The sequence below is a fragment of the Centrocercus urophasianus genome, unplaced genomic scaffold (genome assembly GCF_019232065.1).
Source record: "Centrocercus urophasianus isolate 14NV4802_14NV808 unplaced genomic scaffold, USGS_Curo_1.0 seq_12, whole genome shotgun sequence".
In the NCBI taxonomy this organism is placed as follows: Eukaryota; Metazoa; Chordata; class Aves; order Galliformes; family Phasianidae; genus Centrocercus; species Centrocercus urophasianus.
In genome coordinates, this window is record NW_024884364.1 from 7,169,854 (window position 1) to 7,177,373 (window position 7,520).

At 40.5% G+C, this 7,520-nt stretch overlaps 1 long non-coding RNA gene across 1 annotated transcript in view; it reads left to right on the plus strand.

Moving 5' to 3' along the window:
* The window catches only part of LOC122156370, a 389,162-nt gene extending 382,746 nt beyond the window's left edge, over positions 1-6,416 (plus strand). Inside the window, exon 9 of the long non-coding RNA XR_006167459.1 lies at positions 5,283-6,416. This is a non-coding gene — a long non-coding RNA (uncharacterized LOC122156370). The remainder of the gene's footprint in view (positions 1-5,282) is intronic.
* The last annotated feature ends 1,104 nt before the right edge of the window (positions 6,417-7,520 follow it).

The window sequence follows — 7,520 nt, forward strand, 5'->3', positions numbered from 1 at the left end:
GGACAGCCACGACTATTTCAGTTGTTACAACATCACTAACTTGGAATTCCAAAGTCTGATTTTCAGATTTCTTACATGACTCTTAGATAAGTAACTCGACCTCTCCAAGCTTTCATTTCTAACTCTGTAAAGAGGAATGCTAATACGTTAGCAGTCATGGAATCAGAGTTGTAGAATCATAGAATCCTTAGATTGGAAAAGACCTCTAAAGGCCATCTAGTCCAGCTTCTCCGCAGTGAACAGGGACAATCACACCTAGATCAGGTTTCCCAGGGGCTGATCCAGCCTCATCTTAAAAGTCTCCAGGGACAGGGCATCAACACATCACCAGGCAATCTGTTCCAGTGCCTCACCACGCTTGCTATAAAAGATTTTTTCCTTACATCTAACCTAAATCTACTACTATCTTTGAGCTTTCCCCTTGTTCTGTCACCACAGACCCTGCTAAAGGGCCTGTCCCCTTCTTTCCTGTAGCTCCCCTTTAGATACTGAAAGGCTGCTATCAGGTCACCTCAGAGCCTTCTCTTTTCCAGGTTGAACAGCCCCAGCTCTCTCAGTCATCCTTTGGATCATTTTTGCAGCCCTCCTCTGAATGTGCTCCAACAAGTCTTTGTCTCTCCTGTACTGACCATGCTTGTTTTGATGTAGTCCAGGATACAGTTGGCTTTCTGAGCACATTGCTGGCTCATGTCCAGCTTGCCATCCACCAGTATCCCCAGGTCTTTTATTGCAGGGAAATCTACAAGGATTTTATGAGACAATGTAACATATTAAAGGTTTTGAGATGAGCTGATGCTACAACTGTATGATTCACATAAGTATCCAGGAAATAATGTTGGGAATGCAAATCTAGTGGAATAAGGGCACAGTAATTTGACCACAGCAAAGTATAGATTTGTTTGTACAAAATCTTCCATCATGATTATAAGATGTATGGTAAGATCCAGCTCTCTTCTCAATCTTCAGTATAATTTTCAAAGCATTTTTCAAGGGAGTTAGTTTTGTCATTCATATCAGAATGCATTAATCATATTTCTGGTTGTTAGAACCTAGTGGATACTGGGCTGTGCACAAATTTCTATTGATATCAGTGGTATATGATCTCAGCATCTCACATAATCAGAAGAAATCATTATTGACAGCTTTTGGACTTTTATCTACTCCATTTTTCTCCCTGATTTTCCCTGCAAGCTACAGTGATTAAGATAACCTACTGTTGAGAGTGACAGCCAGTAAGTAGTGGGTGCAGCAAATTTAGAGGTTGGAACTAGATGGTCTTTAAGCCCAATCTGTTCTACAATCCTGTGACTTTCCCTCCTGCTCCACTCATGGATGTCATGGCCAGCTATGCTAAGGTGCAAAAGGAGCTGTCTTGGGGGAGCACAGCTCTTTGACAGCTATGCTCTTGGAGTAGTGAGAGGATATAACACAATTGAGCTCAAAGGCTTCTTTTTAAGAAAACCAAGAAATGGAGGTTTAAGTTCCCTGCACTTTTCTGCTGCCATTGACACCATGTGCTACTATAGAAATGTGGAAAGAGAGAACTGTATGTGGGTTTCAACCAGTAATCAGATTTGCAGCCTCCGCTTCTCTCCCACTCACTTTGAATGGAGAAGCTCAAGGCCTGGAGTGGGATTATCAGGAGACAACAAACTGCACTCACGAGCTAAATTGAGTAAGAACTGGAAGGTTTCTTCTTTTATTGATGTACCGTGGCTGGACAGTGTTTGACGCTTGGCATAATGTCTTTAAAGGCACAGGTTTGGAGGGATCTCTTTCCTGGAAAGTAGCAAATTCTATGACAAGTCTGTAAAATAAACATTTCCATATGAATTTAACACATTCTGTATCACTCTGTAATTCCTGACATGCAACTCTTGGTAAAATAAAACCATTTACAAAAATACTATAATATAAATATAGAGTTTCCTATTTCAGTTGTTGATACTCTTCTTCCATCTTTAAAATGTCTTCAATCTCAGGCCTGGCAAAACATCACAAAATGGTATCTGTTCATATTTGTTCAGATAGTGCTTTATGCTGTAGTTCTCTCCTAATTAATATTTCAAAAATGTACTAGTGAAGACTTTTATGATTATGAATGCTTATGCATCATTTGGAATCTATCGTCCTGTCTGTGATGTTTGTCATTTGGTTAAAAACAGGAAGCATATGACATAAATGACCAGACACATGGTATAAATAACAAGGTAAAAAAATGAATCATAGAATAAATAACATGGTAAAAAACATGAGTCCTTCATATATTACCAATGGAATGTAAACCAATTATCCCACCTGTTTAGTATACACACAAATGAATAACAGTGTAATTTAAAAAAAAAAAAAAAGTCTTGGGTACCAGAAATAAGAAATCAAATATTTCCATTCTGAATCCCTTGTTCAGTCAACTCTACCAGTCCTTCATGACTATCTTAGAAATAGGGAATGACTGTAAACAGATTGCAGAATAATTTGAAAACTACATCTGTGTGGCTGTTTTGTACATAGTGTAGCTATATATAGTGTTGCTGATCTCTCAGGACTGTACAGGCCTCCAACCCAGTTCTGTGTATCTGCTGTACAAATGGAAGGATTGTCTTGCAGATACAGAATTCCCTTATTTCTTGTCATTGCAAAATTCACACCTTGTATTCGTCATTATTCCGGGAATCAAAATCACCTTTCAAGGGCTTTGGGCCACTGCATTTCATGGTCAGATATTCCACAAGTGATGAAAGAAAAAAAAAAAAAATGTATACGCAATTGTTAATATTTTTACAGGGAAGGGAAGAAGAAAAATTAATTTGGGAACAGGAAGAGAGGTAGTTTTCTTTGTAAGCATGAAGAAACTCAGGGTACTGGAAATCACACTGTGGAGGCAGATTTGTGACCTACAGTCTGCTGCAACTCCTATTAGGGAGAATGCCATGGTAGAGATGATATTCATGTATTCGTGATATAATACAGATAATGTTATTGACATGAGCCTAGGATAGTCTTAATCTCCATTTCCAAGTGGTTCTGCTCATCCTAAATAAAGGAAGATGCAGGGAAAGTGTTTTGTACTTCTTTAATGATACATATATTACAGAAAATATTTTAGGTAAGCTTTAGGCGTGCTGTGTCTCTTTCCTTAAGTACAGGGGTAATTCATCTTATCTGTTCATCTTCAGCCAGATACTTCAGATATCACAAGAGATACAGCACAAAACTGGGGAAGTATTTAATGAGTATAAAATGCTTACAGGATGTGCATATGAGTGTATATATTGAGATATAAATATATATTCATACATGCCTGTGAATATATATATGTAAAAATAAGATTATATAGTTTTTTATTTATATGCAAGTACAAGTATGCGTTGTTGGAATTTTGTGTGTGTGTGTGCAGACATAAATTTGGGTATTTATATATGAAATATGTGAAATGTATTCATATAGCCACTAATTTTGGTCTTACAACAGTCAAAAATAAGCATAGCATGTCTGTTTATGAAATCTGCTGTCTTTTCTGAAGCAGTGATGTTCTCCTTCTTCCAAGGCAAGGCAGAGATTACAGATTAACATAAAGATAACATTTTGAATGAAGACTGGACTGTAGGCTGCTGCAGTTTTAAAGAGGAATATTGTGTCTGAAACAGAGAAGAAAAACCTGTTTCATTGGATGGGAAGAGGCAGTTGTTTGAAATGCACGGATTGGAGAACTGTTAATCTAATTCTTGGGGGGAAAGGTTAGCCAGCAGGAGACGCAAATGTAGGACACTTAAAATTACTGCTGTGGAAAATAAATTTGGAAAGCATATGTATGATTTGTTACATGCATATCCCTTCCACATATGTGACATACGATGCTTTCAGAAACAGGTATTAGTAAGAAATGAAATTGACTGACTGAGAAAGGTTGTGGCTTTATAGATTTCATTCTAGCAGTTTTGAGCTTTGAAAGCAGGCTCTCTAAATACATTACCCTTTTCAAACAGCTAATTTCTGGGGAGAATAGCAAGACTTTGTACTGTAATCCTTGGGTATGCAGGAATACTTGCTCCCCATCCATTGGGCCTTGTATCATCTTGGGGCAGGTGGGTTCTTGCTGTGATCATAACACAACAAATGTTCTTGCTGATGTATTTCATCAAAGCCTTCTCTGAGCTGGCATTCTCCCTCTTGCCCTTGGTAAGCATATACACTGGAAGGCAAAGTGGAGGGAGCTGGAGTTCTCATGGCTTTGTAATGAGGGTGAAAAGCCCCTTTCTGGGTGTTCAGAGAGGAGACCTGGTATAGCCTTAGGTCAGCTCTGTGCCATTATAAATAGACTGCTGTAAACAAGAGGACAAATTACTCTGACTTGTTCCAGACAGACATACAGTACGTGCAGCTTAGCAGGCAGCATTCTGAGTCACTGTATGCAAAATAAGCTTCCCAGGAGACTCTGCGATAAAAAAGAAGAAAGCAATTTGTTGTTATTTCAGTCATCACGACCAATGAGCTGCATTGACTGGCTACCCACAGAGCCACCCGTGACCAAGCAGTTGGACACTTCGTGGCTTCTGCCTTCTCTCAGATCGTTAAACACACTGGGGTTCCCAAGTGTTTCTGGGCCACCTTGACATAGTCAACTTTTGTGTTCGATTAGACTTAAAAAGTGAAAAGAGCAGTCTGTTATGTACAGTCAAAGGAGAACTTAACTACTTTTGATGCCGAGTCCATCCTGGCTGCTGCTATGCGCTCCTGTCTGGATTGCCTGGCTGCTGAAGGACAACTCACTGCTTAAATACCAAACCTCTTCTCATCATCTTGCTTTAACAGAAGAGGGAGTAGCAGAGGAGTTATTAACTGAGGAAATATCATTGAAAGTGACACGTGATGCCTTGCATCTCAGCACGGAGCAGTCAGAAGAGTCTGAACAGACAGCCCAGCACCAAGAAAGGGCTCCAGTCTGACTGTGCAGATAAAGGAACGAGCTCTTTCTACAAATCCAAGATACTGCCATCCAGGATAGATGTATCCAACAGAGGGGACATGGTACATGAAGTTGCAGGAATCGTTTGAGAAAGTGCTATCACTGATAAACGTAATGAATTTCCTTTTCTCTCTTTTCTCTTTGTCGTCTTCCCTATCCATACAAAGCCACAGTTTATCTTTCTGTCCTCGGGAACAAGGAAGCTGCCAGGCAGAAATTGAAGAGCCCGCACTAGCACAGAATGGAGCAAAGAATTCTCCATCATCACTACAGATCTGACCAGCCTGTATTTAAGGTTTTTTTTTTCTCTGTGCAGGCACAAATGCAATTAGGAAACCTGTGATTTCTCCTGAGTCTTGCCAGTCTGACAGCTTGGGAGAAGGAAGTGAGGAGAATGCAGGGAGTCGCTGAGCTAACAATGATCGGCAGCCGCTCTTAGAACATCTCTCCAATCAAGGAGGGCGTATCGGGCACCAAGGTCTCACTTCATTCTGCAAACTGTGGCATCTTGGCACTTGCAGCCAGTGTGCACATTGTCAATCACTCTGTGGCAGCCAGCACTGCTTCCACGAGCGCTTAATTCCCCCTCTTGCCTTTCCTGGAGTGGTATGAACTGAAGAGGATAGGAAATCAGAGCTAACGAAAGGTGACGGTGAGAGACTGAGAGAGTTTATCATAATAAATGCAAGGTAAAGGTAAACATACAACTTACAGTCCAGATTCTGTGCTCGTGTATGACATTGACAGTGCCAGGGATGATGAGTAGGAACAGCAGAAAGACAGATGTGCAGCAGAGGATACTGCAGAATATATGCCTGAAAGTGGAAAGCAAGCATAAGGCTAAGGGAAAGGCTAGAAATGAAGACAGACAGACAAGTATAAACAGCAGATAAAAGAACAGACAGAAAGAAAGGAGTGCAGTGGAAGAGATGGGTACAACTTACAGTGCATCCTCTCCTGAGACTGTCGGCCCAAAAAAATGGGTAGGATCTTTGAAACCTTTGAAAGAGATTAAACTCGCAATTTACCTTGAAATAAAAAGAGGCTTGTGAGTGTAACACGCTCAGCTGGTCTTAAAATATTTCTGCATTCTTGGCAGCATCCAGTAACACCAGCAGGAGCAGCATGACTTAAAGCCCTACAAATGAAAGTTAGCATGCACCCCAAACACTTCATTGAACATTAATGCATATACTATGCAGTGCGAGTGTGCACTGAAAGGCTAGATATTTTTTCTCAAAGCATTTATGGATGTATGTATGTGTTGCCTACATGCTCTAGAAGACTTTACACAGATGAAGTAGCTTGATATTGTCCATTCTAAGATTTAGCTTCAGCGACTTATTACTTTTCAGCCTTCACCCTGGAAACACCCATGATTCTAAACACATTTATGCTTCGATGTAAAGACCTCCAAATTCTAGTTAGACGTATTTTAGTTCGGTGCCTGCAATTAGTGGATAGTTGTTATTTTGACTTTTCCTTGTTTCTCTGCAAAATGTGTATCTCTGCTGCCTTTTCCCAGAGATATTCTGAAGACTAAGGAATGAGATTTTAAAGTGAAAAGCTGTTTGGCTACAGTGCAGTGCATAACAAAGGCTCACTGGAAGCTTTAGGTAGAGAGGTATTCCAGTGATGTTCCTCCTCTGAAACCGGAGGTTTGTTGTGTGCAGCCAGGGCAGATGCTGGCTTAGCTGTGACTGAGCTGCTAAAAGCAAAGCTGTGTTTACCATCCGCTGCCCTGCAGATCTGAAATGTGGCAGAATGTTAGCAGCAATGCAAGGAAAGCTACCTGCATGCATTAAGCTTAGTGGTGTATCAGACAATGGGCCCTGAAATACTGCTTTGGGAAGTGACAAGGAGATGCAAATACACTCTGCTTTGTCAAAAATGAGTAACACTTTGGAAGGGAAAAGGTGCATCAGATAAACGTCAAAAGGACTATTACAGCAAGGGTCAATAGAGAACCGTGAACAAAATCTGCCAGATTTAACAGAACGTTAATTTAACATCCTAAGCTTTAAAACCAAGCTTTTCTTCAGCTGATTTTGAAGGAATATTAGTGAATAATGTAAATCAGATGCCAGCTGATGAGTCTAGGCATCTGTGAATTGATTTATTTTTGTAAATGTAAACAGTAAAACGACTGTTCAGCAAAAACTAACCTGTTTTAGAATAGCCCCTTTTTAGAACCAGCTTTTCTAATATATGGCATATGGGTTTCCATTAGCATCATCGGGATGACCTCATGTATATCCTGGGGCAAGTTTTGGCCCCGGATGTTCTATAATTAAGTTCTAGTGGCTCACACTGCAAGCTTGTGTTTTGGATAACTTACTTAAGGCTGCTAGCATTTAAATGGCCACAAGTGGGGCCTTCATGTTAATGCCCCATTAATCCCTCTGCTCTGGGATCAGGTTTTCCTGCTTTAACATCTGTTGCACCAGCAGTGGGTGCACCTACGCTGTCAGCATGCAGAAGGTCAGAGGCACAGGGGAGGCTGTGTAGGTTTCTGCTAAAGGGACTGTTTCAACAGGACCACAGTTTTCATCTC